The following is a 16,845-nucleotide window of genomic DNA, read 5'->3' on the forward strand; positions in this document are numbered from 1 at the left end:
CGCTTTGTCTCTCGGCCGTTTGCTCTCTTCACGCAAAAATGCGCAGAAGCTAAACGCTTTGTTTTTCGGCAGTTTTTTCTGCGGCTTTTTGCGGCTTACCACTTGGCCATTTATTATTGGCCAGAGTGCGCAGTGCGCACTGCTTCCAGCCGAATTTGTTGCCAATTTGTTGCGCCACGAAGTTTGTCGTCCAATTAATTTCCGCATTTCCCAGACAAACTTGGCAATTAATTTCAGCAGTTTGCATTTCTTCAACCTTGTTGGCCTGACCTTTTGGCTCAAGTGATTCACGCCAACGCCACACGTCAGCTTTTTGGCTCTGCCATCGGTTTCAGTTTTCAGTTTTGGTTTGGCGGTCTTGGCCTAACGAGAATGGCCCGGCATCCTTTTTTCCCGATTTTTTTTTTGTTTGATTCACTCTAAGTCGGCAATTAATCAAAGCGCCTTTGGCCACGACGGACAAATCCTTTTGTATGCACTCGCATTCGCTCGTATATGGCGTATATGGCTAACGACTGACAACGCAAATGGCTAAAATGACAGCGGGCCGTGGTCGCGTCATGAGTCAGCCGATGGGCAACGGTAACATGGCCAATGCGTTTGCATCTTGCCTCTTTTTGGGCGGCTTCTCCCACTCCACCCCTCTCTATGGGAGCCCATACCCCACTAACTTGGCTGACTGACAGACTCTGCTGACAGGCGATGCCAAAGGCCACGAAACGCAGACCGGAGTGAAGTGAAGGCTTTTTATTGAAATTAACTTGGTTGCCTATTTGTATATCCCGCTGAGTGCATAATAAGTTTGTCAAAAATTAAACAAACAAGCTGGAGAAATGCAGGGTCCTGGCTGACGTGTGCTCTTTATTTTTTTGAAGCTATTATAGTTCAAATAAATATGGGAAGGAATATTATGCTTAAAACTTGCAAAGGTCTTGAATTGCTTATTAAGTTTAGGTATTTCTTTCTAAGATTTTCCTTGAATAAATTGTACAGTTCATCAAAAATCCACAAATATTTTATATTATTAAATATTGACATTGTGTTATATATCACAAGCAAGTTGCATTTCTGGTCACTATTATACAACTTAAATCTTAGTATGGATTTCCGAATTTCTTCAGAATTTCGATTTTTTAATTTTTAAGATTTCTATGTATAGCAATTTTTTACTGCCGGTAGGTCTGTCTTTTATATGTTTAATCATGTATAATCTACCATTTTCTACATTGTTAATGAATAATTTATTTCCCTAGACAGTCTACTTAATTTTCAAAGTCCGAAACGCGCCCGGCAGCGTTTTGATTGCTCGACTCGAGTTCCAGTTTCAGGGCCAAGGACAAGGACGCCTTGTGCAAATACTCGACTTGGCAAAATGTTTGCCCCGCCAATAATTGGCGGCATTATTGACGCTCTCCGATAGCCACTCAATGCGATTAGTTTACGATCGATCGATCGATCGTGTGAGTGTGTGTTAGCCCGGCTCACCTGCAGCTGTTTCGATTGAACTTCAAATCGAAAAATTCAATTGTTGGCATAACCGTGCGTGGTTGGGGTCTCTTTGGCAAAGGCCAAGTTAATGAAAATATCATTACAGTTTAGCCCAGAGCGCAACAATGGGCACAGTGAAGCCAGTAAAAACCGGGGCTTGGCTGGTTTATTGACACATGAAATATGATCGCTTCTTGTTATAGGGAGTGTGTGTATCTGGGTTTCCTTTTTTTCAATACTTCTTTTTTTTTGTAACGTCTGAGGTGCGTGCCAAGCGGGCATTATTCAAGCAGCGCTCAGCGAGTCAAAAAGCTTTGCGCGTGCGCGTCAAAAATGCGCAAGTTCCCTTCTCCCCGGCCCAGAAACCAGAAACTCAGCCAAGATTAAGCGCAAAAGTGCGCAATCTTTGCAAACGGCTCTGAGCGGCAAGCTGCTGTCAATTTGACAAATGCGCCGGCCTCAGCGATTGTGACAGTTTTAGCGAGCCCGTAATTAAGCATGCGCGCACATGCATAAATAGCATAAATATTGAGCAAAAACAAAGCAAATTCACCCAAATGCACTCCTCTCTTTTTCTGCTGCCAGCAGGATGACAAATTGCCCGGGTGTTGCGGCGTTGGAATTTGCTTATCGCGTTTGCATTTGGTAATTAAAATAATGCACACAAAGGTGTCAAGGACTTTCGACGCCAAGTGAATTTTAAAGAGTGGGCTTTTGGCCACACCAAACAGCAGGTGGTGGCACGTTCAGGTCGAGCATGCGGGCTGCCACGGTGCGTATGCGCAATTTCGAGGCTTAAAAAGGTGATTTAAATGCTTACTCAGGATAGTGATGACAGAAAAAAAGGCTTTTACAAATAAATATAATTGCCTGTTTGTTTAGAGTTCAAAATATTATTGGCTGTTTCAGACTGTATTTTTTTCTCATCATAAGAAAACTAATATATTTTTAAGCATCAAATGTATTATACATACAGGTATATTTACCTATACCCTAAGTTGTCCACACAACGTTGACCTATAATTTAAAGCAATAAAACTGTCAGTGTGAACAGCCTTGAATTTATCTGGTTCTCTCATTAAGAATATCCGTAATTTCTGCCAACCCGCAATTACCCAACTGGTAATTATTTTTCAAACCTTGTCGCCGAAATGATCTTGTTAGTATAACCGTAATGAACCAAAGCCAAACAAAGCCGAAGCCAAAGCCCAGCCCTTTTGGAGTGGCTCACCGACAATAAATGTCAAGATTTTGGCACGTTCAGCGGGATTCCTATTTGTGTACTATATATATTCATACTCACACCACCGGCCACGTATCTAAGCACGCGATCTGCACCGCAAAAGGCAAAACGGTTCAACATATTTGCATAATTTACCTGCAAAGAAACAACAGACACATAAATTATTTCATTTTTCGCTGGCAAAAAGTAAAGGCTTTTTAAAACAAATCGTATGGTAATAATATTTAAAGTGCTGGCCACACCTTTTGCAATAAATTGTATACATTTTGCCGTCGCACACATAATAATTAAATGCACTAAAAAATGAATTAAATGCGCCGTTTCGATGAACTGCCACGAGATGCGGAATCGAAAACGAAATCGAGAGACGTCTGCACTGCCGGCAACTTCATTGATAAATAAACGGGAAAAATGCTTTTCACCGAATAAAAAAAAAAATACATAATCCAAAAACCGAAAACCAAAAACCCACCCGAAAAAAGTGAAAAATATGTACGCCCTATGGCGGGGCAGCTTGCTGCACGATGCTTCCTGCACAATATGCAACAATTTGTTGCACGTCCGGATGTTTACAACAAAATAAACAACATATCGCGCGTGCATTCAATTCCCATCAATATCAAAATCAGATTCGAATTTGAATTTGAATTCGCATTTGACTTGCATGCATGCAGTTACAACTCGTTACGGTTTTGTTTACTCAGGCCGATCAAAGTCGCCAGTGGATTTATTATATAATCGCTGGCAGACCCGGCCATAATTGGGCGAAATCAATCAGCCGACTGGTGATTGGTGATCCGATCGATTGAACCCGATGAGCCGCTAATCTGCCAGTTGACCCACATCCCGAGTGGACTCCCATCGCATCTCGAAGTGCTGCAGGTGAATGCACCCGCCGTATTTTGTTTACTAATGATTGCCACAATGTAGTACCGCTAGATGTGTTTTCCCGAGTGCCCCGATCTGTTTGAAGAGCCGTAATTGTTCTCTAAATTATTGGGCGGTATGGTCTCCGGAGGGCTTGTCGCCAGTGATATCTGTCTGTCTGTAGGTCCATTTGTAAGTCTGTCTGTTTGTGGCTTTTTATGCCTGTCTGCGGCTTTGGGGTCGTCATAATGAGGTGCCAAACGTAAATATGAACAAGAGATTTTTCCACATGCCCGACACATTTTCGTGCTCCCCCTTTTGACAGCGACAAATGTTGGGTTCTTAAATGAGATTTTGGAAATCTCAATCTCCCAAGGTGCTCGACACACTCGGAAAAATTATAGTAAGCGTGCAGGGAAAATATTCTAAATAGTTCTTAGCAGAAATCTTTCATGTTTTTCATATTCCATGAGTTATGTACATAAACGAAGAAAATATTAAAATAATTAGAGAGAATAATAACATAATGAATCCGATGTGATTGTATGAATGTTCAAATTCTTCTTTGGGTGTGGTAAATGTATATTTTCACTTCTAAATCGTTGCCATGTAAACCCTTGTGTGTCCCTAATGAGCCGCCTAGGTACTGCAATGTGGTTAACCCTCTGAGGCCGTTACTCATTCTTGTCTCTATTGCCACAAGAAAAAAAAACAAACACAGCAGCTGGGCCCATCGAAGCTCACAATTGTTTAGACATAGTTGCCCCCAAAAAAAAGAATATTGAAAAAACGAAACTGAAACAATTTACAATAAATATGGGATGGGAAAAACATTTGGCATGACTGAAAATTGGGGACGCCTCGGTGCTCCCAATATCCAATTTGTTTATTCCATTTGATCTTTTTCTGATCGAAATTTGTTGTTTTTGGGCAAAAGCGCAGTGCGCTGATAGAATTGTAACAACTGTCGCGGCATAAATAAAGCTATTATGATTTATGCCGACCAGACGATTACGAAACTCGTTAGAATGTTGCAGCCACGGGCCAATGGCTCGAATGGATCCACAGAGGACGAGGGGCCCGTGGATTATTTGCATGTCTAGCGCCAATAATTCTAAGGCGTGCGCTCTGATGATATTCCAAGTGGTATCCAAGTATCCAAGTGCCCACTGCCCCATCCACAATCCTCTATCCACATGCACCGCACCACCTCTCAGATTTCGACGTTTTGATATGGCGTGAGGCTATATTGGCAATCTTCTGTGGCTTTGATTGTGAATGTGCGTGGAATTGTGAATATCTGCGATTGCAATTGCAATTAAAAGAAAGCAGGCGTTGGGGGATTTGCGGGGGGCTTTTCCTTCTCGGGGAACGGATTCCTTCCATCTGCAAATGCAATCTGCGAGCATGGCTCTTGTGCATGTAAGCGGCACTTTTTATAAGCATCGCTTATCAAGCTGCACCGCCTTGTAGTTGCTGTTGTAGCTGCAGCAGTTGTTGCTGTTGTCATTGGCAGATGCAACATTCGATTGGCCACAGGCAGCACGCAAAAATTACAAAAAAATAGGTATATAAAAAGGAAGTGCTGATTTGATAGCCGAAGTTAGGAATACCCTTTTAGGTCTCTTGAGAAAAAGAGTGTTAGAAATATTATTATCTCATATCAATGGAAACAAGTTCTTAAAAAATAATATTTTATAAATATAATAGGTTTGTGCATCATTTTAAAAAGCTATAATTATGTTACTATCATACTCGAAATTATGATTTCCATATATGTATCAGAAAATTTTTAACAATGTGCATTATTATTAATTTAAGGTATTACCTTTATTTCAGTCTGTTCTACGAATTGAAAATCCTTTTAAGATAATCCAAATGAACAGCCCCTGGCCAAGTTAAGATACCCTTGGTTAGACTTTGAAGAAAAACCAACGCCCAGCAAGTGAAAATCAGAGTGAGTCATGGCGATATAGACTCAGACTCAGCCGGCAAACCAGAACGGCCCACAGACAAAAGCCTCATTAGGCGGGCTCTACAGCGATGGTCTATGGTCGATGGTCGAGGGTCGGAACCGGGGGTCTGGAGAGCCGGGACCTGGAGCTAGGGACTTGGGACTGGCGGCCTGCGATCGTTTCAATTTCAGTTTCAGCGTTGGCGTTGAAAGCGCGTCGAGCACTCCTCTTTAAGTACATAGTTACAGTCATTGCAGGATCCGCACGATCATCATTATGGTGATCATCATGTTGCGCCCATAAAGCGAATTATGCCGTTTGCGTAAATTATTGTCAAGTGGCCCCGGCACACTAAATCATAGAGATGCCAGGCTCCTGATGCCCGAATGCCTGGATCCACGATACTGGAGTTGTTTTTCACGCCAATCAAATGGTTATGGGCTCTCGAAGCGAAGTGAAATCAAGAGTTCAGCGGAGGTGACCCACAAAATGTGGTTAACGATATCTCTGAGATTCATATTTATTTTTGCCATGGCCTATTAAAACATACAACTTTATAACTTGTTCCACTTTTGGCGTGTTTCGTGTTCTCGGGCTGCAGGCTTCAGGCTGCAGGCTCCGAACTTTCTTATTAAGAATTATATATGCAGCCATAATGAAAAGCCATAAAAAATGATACTTATAAGAGGAGCTCGTCGCTGCCCTCCCTATTGCACATTTGCCATATGGGTATATGGCCCATGGAGCTCTGCACAAGAATTTGACCCAGAAATGGAAGTTGCAGTTGCAGTAACGCGGAAGTGTTCTTTTTTTACGGCTTTTTACTGCCGAATGCTGCAGCTTCTGATGCCGAGATGTTTCTGCCTTTCAGCGGGTATAAATAAATTTAATGACTCAATTTGTAATGAGAAATGTGGGCTGTTTGTTTGCTCTGATCGCCCGAAGATTGCACTCGTAGGCTCCACTTGCAGAGTTTTGCCATAATTCAGCTTAAATTGAAGGCATCGGGGCTGCTGTGTTGGTTTTAATCAAAGGACCATTCAGAGGAGACCATTCGGTTCCACTTAAATTTAAATAAATTACATAATTTAACGTTTCTTTGCTCCCCCAAAAGGAGAGCTCTTTGTTCTACCCCCAAAAGAATTATGCAAATTCATTTCGATTCCCTGGCGTTGACATCACCCCCAAAAAACAGGTTCATAAATTGCGTAGCATTAATTTCAAATTCCCCTTTGTTTAAGTCTTATTTACTTTATTTGGTGGGTACAGCGAAATCCACTTGATTGCAAATTGTAATGCAAACACAGGCAAAATTCTTATACTTTTAACAGCGAAAAATTTAACAAAAATTTATGACAAGAGTGTCAATAGGCCGTAGCACATAAATGCTGTTAATTAACATTTATTGTTTGCTGATACTACAAAAATACGAAAAATAAAAAACAGACATAGCTAGGAGAACAACAAAAGGGGCCTTTCTGGCCATAAAACGGCATTCAATTTGCTGGCCATAAAACTTTATGAAGGTTTTTGTAGTATATTTTTTCGCATTGTTGCTATTGAAATTGGAACTCGAGCGAGTTAGTCGTGGGCGATTTGCTAAGAGCGATGCTAGGCACTTTGAAATACATATATTTTTTGTAAAATGCAAAGGGGAAACAAAGGAACTATTTTTATTTCCACTGATAAGTGGAGCGACTTTGCCCGCTCTAATCGGCAAAATGAAGTCTGGCGACTGGTAATTAACCCAGTGCATTTTTGACCGCTGCCCGCCAGCGAGTGCATACAAATTTTCATCTTTATGGCTCACAGAACAATTTAAAGGACTGACAAACCAAATTGATATGATTGGGGCAATGGATGGTATGGGCTGGAATGGGCTGGTGTGCCTTTGTCTTTGTCTTGTAAACAAACTAATTAAAACTGACACTGACGGCGGATGACAATTTACGCAGCTGTCTGGGAAAAGAAAGGGAGTGCTAAGCTGGCTTTCCTCCCTTTGTGGCACTCAGCTTAATTGAAATGTTGCACGCACAATTGAGCAGCCTCCAGTGGATGCACTTCAAAGATGCGACATTCAAATGGGAGTTGAAATGGAAATAAAAATGGAAATGCAATTCAAGCAATTATTATTTAAATTAGCGGCAACAAATTGGCAAATGAGGCATCGGCAACATGTTGCCAACAGCTGTGCCTGGCAACACATGTTGGCCACATTTTCCAACCAAAAAAAAACAAAAGGAAAACTGAAAATAAGAAAAACCAGCAGCCACCAAGTTATGACTCTAACATGGCAAATGCAAAAATGCCAACGATTTGTGTGCACACACACCTAGATGCCAAAACGATGATGATGGTGGTGTACTGTTTTCAGTGGTGCGGTGGTGCTGCGGTGCTATGGAGATGTGGTGCTGCTGACAACGACGACAGTCAGTCTGGCAAGACATGCGAAACGTGGGCAAATAATTATACATGGATACCCGACCAGCTAGATGTGGTTTCTGCTCTTTTCCCCCCATTTCAGTGCCCGCGATCTGGCTGCCATTGTAATTGTTGTCTATTTGGTGTTGGCTTTTAGCGTAAATGCAAAGCCAGAGCAACAATAACAGCAGCCGATCAAGCTTAACCCATTAAAAAACATATTGTAAACTTCAGAAAAGAAAAGATACGAGAATTTTCATTCCTTTTAAAAAAAACTCTCAGGATATCAGATAAATAAAGCTTTAAAGGAAGGACGGTTATATTATAACCCATTTTAATGTAACATGATCGTAGCAATGAAACCATAAAAAATAAAAGGGTAAATCAAAAATATAACTATTGAACAAATAGCGCTCTTCAAAAGTTTTTGTTCTAAAAAATGTAGCTCGTTCTTAAGATATTTTAAATGCTTTTTTCTAACTCTTGTGTGAACATCCTTAATAATAATGTTTTGACAAGGAAAGTTTGTCCACCAATGAATCGAATAGCTTAATTATACAATTTAAAAAAGTTGTTATTCTAAACCTAGTATTCCCCTACCAAAAGAGTTCTTTTTCCAAAATTGTATTGTAACTTTTATGGAATTGTCTAATTTTTATCAAGAAAGAAGTGTATTTAGTTCTGTAAAGATAGTCCACATATTACATTAGTCTCACATGGCCAACAAAGGGTTAACTGAAAATTGTTACACTTTGTTGTTATTGCTCCCCTCTGTTGTTGTTATTTTGGTTGTTGGCCCCGAGCTGCCTGCCAAGCTGAACCGGTGACAATCATAATTTTTCATAACTCAACCGGTTTTCGACTGACGTTTTATGTTTTGCTTGTTTTGCGCTAGCGGCAGTTTTCCAGCCTTTATGCGGGAAGCAAGTATTTGGCGCAGTGTGCGCGCTGCACATGTGCAGTAAAGTGCGCACAAGTGTCGTCGGCGTTGGCGTTTTGGTTCCTCTGTTCCTCGGTTTGGGCCAAGTCCGCTGAGCGGGCCCAAACGACGGGGGGTCGGGGTTCGGTTCAGGGTTCAGGAACGGCGTCGTGCTCATTGCACAAAAGAATAATGTGGCATGTGCTCGGCCTGTAATTACCTGGCCTCTCCGAGTGCCAAAGCCGGATTGTGTTGGTGTCTTGGAAACTGGCTCTCGTAATTAGCCGGATTTTTTATTTTTTTTTGTTTTTGCTGCTCGCAATGAAGGCCCTTGGGCCAAGGTATTTTCTGTTATGTTTTGCATAAAGCGAGAGATTTATGGCTATAAATGGGGATTTCTTGAATATCAAGGTTGGGTCTATCAAAATATAAATGACTTGAGTCCCGCAATCAAATCTATAATGCCTTGTCCGTAAGATTTACTACTTAAAATATAAAATATAGAAAAATAGTTTTAAGCCAAAGCTGTGTTAACTGCCTACTTCTAAGATATTTCAAAACAAATTTAATTTTATAAAAGCTTAGCATTGAATAGTTTGAAACCCTTCCGAATTGGTCTGACATTTTGAGAGCATGTTTCAGTTACAAAGTAAGAAACCAATTCGTTTTATCTGCGGCTGCTTTTAAGCATCAGTAATTCTCTTGGCCTGGCATTTAGGCAGTTGTTGTTCCTTTTTTTCTGTTTTTTTTTTTGAACATCTGTGAAATGTAGACTGCGCAGAGCAGTCTATAATTTTCAAACATTCAAGTGCCCATCACCGGACTGGCAGACCCATTTTTCTTGGAGGCTGTCTTGTGAAAGGAAGTTTGCGGCTGCTTAGCCATTGCTACATAACATTGCCAAAATGCCGAGCAACTTGACCAGCAAAAGTAGCAAATGCAGCAGCGGCAGCAACATTGGCAGAAACAACAGGCAGCGGCAGCAACATGAAAAACTATTGCAGCTGCAATTACTCGCACTTCAAAATGCCAACATTTTGCACAAAGAGAATTTTTCGCTGTTGTTTTCCCTGAGCAGCGGCAGTGGCAGCGGAAAAGGCAGCAACAACAAAAGCCCAATGTGGCAACATCAATCATTTTGCATTTGCATGCAACAGACAGTAGCAACAACACAGTGGGAACGGCAAAAGTGAGGCATAAATTAGCCGTGGGCTTTGTGTTAAGTTTAAATATTGCACTTGCCTCCCCAGTGCCCCTAGCCCCATTTTATCCATGCGATGTGCATTTTGTGGCCTGCTTAGCTTCATGGGAGTAAAAGTGTAAAACTGTTTCGCCGAACTCCTTTGTTGCGCTGACTTCATTCTAAAGATACTGAAAGATACTTTCGCTGCCACACAGTTGCAAGCCATTTGGCGTATTTTATTACCAACATGACTCATGACTCACGACTCAAAACCCAATCCACGATGCGTTGTCATCTTGACTCCTCATAATTGTTATTGGTTTTTTTTACGGTGTTTGCCCCAAGGGTATTTCCCACTCACCCACACAGAAACTTGGCAGAGGACCATATAGGGCAGTTCTCGGAGACTGGAGACTGGCACCCCATAGACAGTCCACTTTTGTTCTGACTCAGTTCCAGAATCGGTTGTAAAAAACGCTGCTCTCGATATTATTTGTTTGCCTTAGTGACTAAGAATCCTTCCAAGAAGTGTAAAGGATTAGCCATGGTCTTATTTAATAGCTGCACTGTAAGCAATTAGGTTATAATACATATATTTTGGGAATTTAGCAGACATGAGACTTTTTCTATTAATATGGATATTTTTAAGTAATTACCAATCATATCCTGAAAGAACCTTTAGCCCGAATAAAATATTTTTCATTGAATAACTAAATCCTTGCTAAGTGATCTAGAACTAAAATAAATTTTACAATATGTATGTTAGAAGCATTTTAAAGTTAGAAAAATAAAGCCCACCTAATTTATTATTTTCCTAATATTTTAGTTGACTATTAATCATCTATTGCTTCTCTATACCTTGTTTTTTAGTTTTTCTTCCTCCACTTTCTATTTTAGAAGTGTAAAAACCATAATTCTAAAAGCTCTTCCTCCGTAGAAAGAAATCCTTTCTTCCCCGTTCGTGCTAACCGCATAAAAGACGCTGACATAACATTTCGCAGGCGAATGATTTATGCTGAATCCGAACAGAAAATCGCATAAACAGACAGGCTTATCTCAATGAGCTGCTGCCAATGGCCATGGGGGCCAACTGAGGAGCCACCGCCGGAGTCCGGGACTTTTGGCCATATGTATATGCGTGCAGCCACGCAGAAAAATACAGAAAAAGCGAGACAAAACAACACAAGCGGCGATATTGATAGGCGCAATTAATTATACGCGCCTCACACTGACAGTAAGCGTTTTGCTTAGCCCCCTCTCTCTCTATCTCCCTCCCGCCGTCTCTTTCACTCACCCCTCTCCGTCTCACTCTTTCCCGATCGAACGTCGTTGCCGCGTATCAATGACCAAATGACATATTAGCCTTCGTCTTAGTGTAAAAAGCCGCGATAACTTTGGCAGACGCACACGCAATGTGCCTCCAAGAAGGCAGCAACAACAAAAATCCATACAAAAAGTAAGAAAAATACCACAACAACGAAGTCAACTTAGAATCTAATCGTTTATTGAACTCCCGAGTCAAACCAGAAATCGAACATAATACGCATACGCAGCGTGCGCCGCCCCATGAAAGCGATTGAAGTCTACGATTTTTCGGTAAACTGGAGCAGACAGTGTCCAACTGTGTCGCTCTGCTGGCCCGCTGGCGGCGTTGAGAGCTGGAAATTACGACCTCAGGCCCCCTTTCGATCCCATACGATCCAATACGGTCCGATCCGATTCACCACCCCCCGCAGGGCTCTAGATTTCGATTAGGAGGCCAGCGACTACAGTGTGGGAAAATCATGATTAATCTGAATACGGTATTAATTAGTATATTTTAGAGCTACGTTATTAAGTCCCATAAACTCGTATCCCAAAGACTTATAATGGATTGTTAAGATACTAATAGTTAGGAACTACTTTTAGGTACTATGATTATCATTTATTCAATTCAAAGTAAAGTTCAGTAGGAGTAGAAGTTTCATTTGAATGGTAACATTATTAAGATAATACTATAAAGTATAACTTTACTTGAAGAATTTTCTTGATCATCTTATAATATGAAATATACTTTTCCTATACCATAATTTCCAGAACGTTTTATAGCTTTAGTTACAACCTTTTTTTCGGTGTAATCGTATATGCATATGGATTATGCTGGGGGAGTAGGAAGTTGATGTGCACGTTTCATTGAAATATGAGTAGCTAAGTGACTTTATCACGGTGGCCCCTAACCGAACCGAACCCAACCAAACCATACAAAACCAAGTCGAGTAGAAGAGAAGTGTGGAGACTGGCGCCATTGATTCCATTGCATTCATTCCCATGAACTTGGAGTGAATGCAACTCCCACGCTTTAAAGTAGCTCGTTTGGGATATTTGTCACGTCTTTGTTGCGTCTTTGAATGGTCGCTTTCCTAGAGGAAAGTCGCTTCAATTTCATAGGTCTAATTCAGCCCTATTCTGTTCTTTTCTCTCGAAAGTTTATTTACGAGCCCAGAGCGTGTGGTGTCTGCTTGGAATTCCATAATGGTTTAGGAACAACTAATACTAATGGTCTTGACTGGGGGCTTTAAAGCTTGTTTATTCAGCTAAAGCATTTTCTTTATATATGGTAACAAAACAATTCTTCTTTTTACAACATTGTTGAGACTGCAATTCCGAGTTGCACAGCAATTTCAACATTATTTAATAAGCATGAGGGCGTAGCCGGCAGCTTAACTGCTTAAAAAACTAACAAAAATCGAAGGCAAATTGTCAGTTACTACTGTGTAATCAGCCGAACAATAGCAACAATCATGGCTGGGCAAAGCTTTCAGCTTTCAACTCTCCACTGATTTGCTAAACAATTACGAGTACACTCGGTGAGTACTGGCCGTATACAACAAATAGGTTGTACAAGCACTTTAGATAAGAATCTTAATAGAATTGCCAGGCGAAATGCAATCCAAACACAGATACAGATACAAAAGCAGGGAAGAGAGTTGCGACCTAATGATATTTATCAGCCATTCGTACAATTTCCATGAGGGCATCATCATATTTACAAGTTAATATTTACGCTAACAAGATTTGCCCGGCCCCACAACTAAGTTGCCGATCTGGCCACAGGCTCAATCTGTTCTGTTGTGTTCTCCTCTCTCTGGGTTCTTTTATTCGGTATCCGGAGTCCGGGATCTTGGATTCGTATTCGTATTCCCCATGCCGATTGCCCCGCACAAAAGGATCGCAATGGCACACGGCTCCGCAGATGGAGACACTTAGATATCGGGGGAGGGCGACATGAGTAGACAAGCAGAATGCTTGTTAAAGCGCACAACATGCAGATTTCATTAAAGATATCGCCGGATGGCACTGCAGCCGCTGAAGGGAGCCACTTTGCATGTGGCAGCCAGAGAGCAAAAACTGAGGTGCACTGAGAGAAATACCCATAATTTGAAGTTAGGAATATAGTTCGGGAAGGTTTACATACTGAAAAAAGTGACAATTTTTGAAATAACCTTGGTTTTTAACCCTATTAAAACATATAGTAAAGTATGCCCATCTCAAACTATACAACTTAAGATATAGGGCTTCGAAAGATTAATTGCGAGAACCGTGTAGAATTGGCACTGTCTTAAATATTTCTAAAGTATTTCTAACAGTTAAAATAGCGCAGATTTTAATTTAGGAATTAAGCAGCTGCCGATTTCTCAACCTCATGCTAACTTTTTTCAACTCACTTACAGTTCTGAAATACATTAGTTGCTCAATATCATGTTAGGATTCATTTGATGGATAACTGTTAAGAAGAAGAAATGTTCTAGTGAAAGTTCCTCGATCCTTAACTTCATGTTAACCTTATGTTAACTTCGAGTTAACTTTTTCTGGAAAAAAAAACAAACTGGAGAAATCGGCCCTTAATATGTTATTCCCGACACTTACACCCTTTTACGCTCAGTGCAGGGAATCAACCGCAAACAGTGATTTCAGCGGATGTTGTTGTTGATGCAAATGTGGTGCAATATGCCCCACTGCAGATGGCGAATTTCCGACGCGAAAGTGAAGAGCAAGGAGTGTTCCCTACTGGCAGCTTCTAATGAAAGTCTCACAGGCCAACTGACTGACTGTCTGGCCTGGTCGACTGTGGCCTAATATCTGCGGTAATAAAATGGCAATTGAGTGCCTTTATGGCCGTGTCCCATCATCCTGGCCTGGTCCACAGCCGTGGGGCATCCTTTAATGCCCCGTGGCCGGGGAGCCATAAAAATACTTGTTTACGCATGTACCAACAACTCTATACTCTATACTCCATACCCGGGGAAACTGAATCCAGGCTTGGTAATTCGCCTGCGGTATCTGCGGTTTTTGTTTTCGGCAGATCGCCTTTAGGGCTCATCTCTCGCGCCCCGGAATTGTTTATGTTTATTGTGGGCATAAGTTTGTGCTATTTTATAGTTTTATCGCTTACACATGTCGAATGCAATTTGCCGCTGGGCGGGCCAGTTTACGTTTATTGATTTTAAGTGTGAGTTTATGCGGTGCCCTGCCCGGATAAAAAGGGATATCATAAAGTAATGCCCAGCCCTTCGGGATTCGTTCGGCATGTCAACTTCATAAGCAGGGCACACGAATTAACGCTAGGCCCTATGGATCTCTATGGATCCCCGCCGATATCGCTAATGAAACGGGCGGCTTTTCATTCTGAAGGGGCGGTCCAGTCATAACCCAAACAAATCAGAAGATTAAAGCAGATCTTGGCCATCAAGGCACTTGTTTGGATTGGCTTTATGGTAAACTGGCGAGGAGATGAACAACAGCACAACAGGCACTTTAGAGGCCCTTTGAGTTGCAATTTAGGCATAATCAGGCTGTTAAAGCCAGCTTGATCGTTGATCAGAGAGCACTTGGAAAAAAATGAGGAAAAATGGCCAATGGAAATAAAGTCATTATTAATTCTTGGAATTATCTCTAACTATTATTATCAAAATTAATATATACTTTATTAAGAAAAAATTTTAAGGTCCCTTAAATGAAGGGATCTTTCGATATTTGATAGATAGCCTCCTGTAATTTGATTTTAGAGTGTGGTTACATATGACGGATTTCTCTGAAGACTCTGAAGACAAACCAATTTGAATCAGTAAAGGTTTCGAGTGCGGTTTTCGAGGTGTATCCCACAATGACTGGCTCTTGTGACTCACTAACGCTGCGTATGCGTAATATTTCTTAACCGCTTTTGCTGCCTTTTCTGCACTTACTCTCGTTTCTCTTTCCAAACCGACGATTTCCGTTCTACCTGGGCAAAAAGCCAACTCTTTATCTCTCTTTGTTTACTTTTATGGCGTTTTCCAAAGTATTAGTTATCACAAATGTCGTAGCTGTTCGATTTCTTCGCGACTTTTGTCGCAACCCGTTTAGATATATTAATACGAATTCGATTTGGAAATGTTTGACTTTGATTTGAGTCACAGCGAGTTCACGAGAATCTTTTATTTTATTGCCCCGTAGCAGAATTATGCAGAAATCGTGTGAGCGCTTATTGAAATGCAAACAGTTGGGGAGCAACAGAAGCGACATGACATGGCAGTACATATTTGCATGAGAATTAGAAGCCAGAAACAAGAGACTTTGCAGTTTTGCGCTGGCGCAGAAATCTTGTTCGGCATGGGGCGGCCTTATAGAGGTGGTGCTGGTGGGGCATACCGAAAATAACTCGGCAGCAGCAACATCACATCGCCAGCAGCAGCAGCAACGCCAGCAACACACGAGCAACCTCAAACTGGCCCAGCAGCAACAGCAACACAAATGGCAACATTAGCGCAAATTTCAACGGGGCACAATTTGAATTTGAATTTTGTTTTTGTGCGACACTCACAAACACGTTTTCTGTATATATTTATTTTGTTTTGGTTTTTTGGGCCTTTTATAATATATATATATATATATATATGTGTATAGAAAAAGCCAAGCCGGAGACAAAACCGAAAAAAAGAATTCCCCCAGAGCCAATGACTTCGAAAAAACATGTGTTGATTAACATAAATGATTTCTGTGCGGCTCAAAAGCCTGTTCGTCTGCCATTTGTAAAATGTAAAAGCATTTTTGGAAATCTTTATTGCTGGTCGGTGTCAAAACGTAAATAGCAGCTGGCAAATATTTATTGACTTAATTGGCATATTTGCTTGGCGCTGCGAAAGTTTTGCTTTTGAGTTAATTAAGAAATTTGTTACATACCTTTTTCGGCTGCAATTTTCATGCAAAATGTCCCGGTGAAATGTCCAAGCTGCAAAGAGAAAGCCAAAACGAAAATAAGGTTAGTTTATTTGTCAACTAATCAAGGCAATCGTTTCGATATTTGGGCTTTTGTTTGGCTCACAAAAAAATATTGGCACGCACCGCGCTATATGCTAATTTGGCGCTGTATCTTTCGCATGATAAATGCCCCGGCTAAATGCATAAATTTAAGCCAAGTTAAGCAAACAGCTGAGCAGCTGAAAGCAGGTAGTTTTTAAAGGTTGCTAGGCCAGTTTCGTTTGCCCAGCTGGACACTGAATTGACAAAAAAGTATAAAACAAAACTCGACTCGAGTCTGGGCCATAAACCAAACGCAAATCGATAATGCAATAAGGCATAAATTAGCGGGTGATGAGATCAAGATGCACAGGAAACAAATGTGATATTGGAATACAAAATGCATCCCAACCAAGGGATGGAAAAAAGGTAAAAGAAGGAAAAGATATGGTTCTAATATACAAACTTTACGTTTAAGGCGTTATGATACTCCCTTGATTTTTCTCTGATTTAG

At 41.0% G+C, this 16,845-nt stretch overlaps 2 protein-coding genes across 2 annotated transcripts in view; one reads left to right on the forward strand and one right to left on the reverse strand.

Moving 5' to 3' along the window:
- cv-c (crossveinless c) overlaps nt 1-16,845 on the reverse strand; it is a 95,328-nt gene that overhangs the window by 48,632 nt on the left and 29,851 nt on the right. Inside the window, exon 3 of the mRNA XM_065867144.2 lies at nt 16,275-16,323. The gene's annotated coding sequence lies outside the window, so the exon portion shown is untranslated. The remainder of the gene's footprint in view (nt 1-16,274; nt 16,324-16,845) is intronic.
- Nucleotides 1-16,845, forward strand: part of His4r (Histone H4 replacement) — a 267,260-nt gene that overhangs the window by 41,740 nt on the left and 208,675 nt on the right. The gene's annotated exons all lie outside the window — the stretch shown is intronic.

This window comes from Drosophila suzukii, chromosome 3 (genome assembly GCF_043229965.1).
Source record: "Drosophila suzukii chromosome 3, CBGP_Dsuzu_IsoJpt1.0, whole genome shotgun sequence".
NCBI classification, from domain to species: Eukaryota; Metazoa; Arthropoda; class Insecta; order Diptera; family Drosophilidae; genus Drosophila; species Drosophila suzukii.